The sequence below is a fragment of the Cotesia glomerata genome, unplaced genomic scaffold (genome assembly GCF_020080835.1).
Source record: "Cotesia glomerata isolate CgM1 unplaced genomic scaffold, MPM_Cglom_v2.3 scaffold_2440, whole genome shotgun sequence".
In the NCBI taxonomy this organism is placed as follows: Eukaryota; Metazoa; Arthropoda; class Insecta; order Hymenoptera; family Braconidae; genus Cotesia; species Cotesia glomerata.
In genome coordinates this window covers 1-1,833 of record NW_025402931.1, presented here as the reverse complement: position 1 = coordinate 1,833, position 1,833 = coordinate 1, and the positions used below count along the sequence as shown (strand labels likewise).

Below are 1,833 nucleotides of genomic sequence, written 5' to 3'. Positions count from 1 at the left end.
TGTTCTTATTTGGTGGAATGACCCGTATACTTTCCCGGCATTACATTAAACAATTGAATATCCTCAGAATGTGATATCGAAAAAATATATTTCTATTTTTTAACCAAGAAAGACGTTAAGAACTCTTACACTTTAATAAACATTATAGCATTCAGTAAATTTTGGAAAAAAAAATTTAAATTCTGAATAAAACAGCTATTTTTAAAAAAACGAAAATTTCGTCCAATTCATAAATTTACAAATTTAATGAATTAAAAAAAAATGAGCTCATGTGATGCGCGGTAATCATCGAGAAGTAAATTGAAATTTTTCTAATAGAAAAAGCAACATCAAAATGGTAACTTTTGACAAATTTATGGCTGATTAAAAAATCTAAACATTTTAATCGAATTCGATATGGAAGTCTTTTTTCTCAAAATGGCATTGAAACACTAGGATTTTGAAAAAAAAAAATTTTTGTTCTCAAAATTTTTGTATCCTTTGTTGTTTAGAGAAGTGAAAACAACCATTACTGTAAAAAAAACGAAGATTTCGTTCGAAGAAGAATTAAGAGTAAACGCCAAAAAATTTTAAAAGTTTATATACTCTTGAATCAATTAGTCTCAACAATTGAAATTATTTATTTACTCTTGATTAAACCGCTCAGACCGGAATTCGTTGAATGAAATGTACTGAATACATTCAGATTTTATGTATTTTATTGGTTATAAATATTTTTTTATCTTTCGTCGCATGAGAGTTAAAATACATTTGAAACCACATAATAATTAAGCTTCTTACCATGAATGATTGTATTCCACTTTAACTGAGGGTTATCTCAAAACGTGGTAAAACTCATGATTAATAAACACTGGAAAAGTAAAAAGCCATCAAATTCGTAGCGTGGACACTGATGTAGGCACAAAAAAACAATACTAAGTTACTAGAATCTAGAACGTTTTATTGTGTAGTTGATTGCTTGTAGTCAATATAGAATGGAAATAAAGTTAGAAGACTTACTAAACTACTGAAATATTTTAAGTTTTATTTAGCATCTAGGTCTAAAGAGGGCATCGATATTGCGTTAACCACTCACGTTCTGTACTCTGTATGCGTGCACTGACAATGACTATTGATTGTGAGGTGATGCGTGTAACATCATTTAATTCTATAAATATACTGCAGATAGCGTTCATAAAGCGGCTTTTATAGACAAATTATCTTTCGAATTCAAATTTCTCATCAGAGTAACATCTTCATTAATTTTCGTAATTATGCTTCTGTTATTTCATATACCAGGAAAAAATAAAACAGATCTACGTAAACATACGTACTTTTAGTACAGTCGGCGACATGTATTTCACCCGTATATAATGACAAACGTACACGAAACATCTCTATGTAAATAACTCCATGTTAGACATTTCTATTGAATACATTTCTAGGGAATATTTGTATGGGAAAAATTTTTCTATTTGACAATAATTATAAGCAAGAATAAGTCCATGTACAATAAATCTATTCAAGATTAAGTCTGTAAAAAAATATTTCAGGTTCAAAATAAATTCATGCTTCAACATCTCTATGTAAAATAAGTATATGTAAATTTACTATAGTATCTGTAATAAAGTCGCATGCATTGCATTTACTGTGAGTGTTGTGGCGCCGGAGCTTTGAAATTAAAATTAAATTACATGCTTTTTATTTTTCAAATTTATAAATCTTTGATGAAAAATAAAAAAAAATCGGGAAAACGGTTGACCCTAAAGGCCATCCCTGCAACTTCCCGCCAATTCCATACCTAAATGCTTGAAAGTGCACTTATGACGTTTCTGAGCTCTTCGAGCTCAACAA

General features: G+C 29.2%; 1 long non-coding RNA gene across 1 annotated transcript; it reads right to left on the bottom strand.

Moving 5' to 3' along the window:
• Positions 1-773: 773 nt before the first annotated feature.
• Positions 774-1,542, bottom strand: LOC123274165. Its single transcript, XR_006511460.1, has 2 exons — positions 1,000-1,542; positions 774-850 (listed from the first exon to the last, which is right to left on the bottom strand). It is a non-coding gene; the product is annotated as an uncharacterized LOC123274165 (long non-coding RNA).
• Between the last annotated feature and the right edge of the window lie 291 nt (positions 1,543-1,833).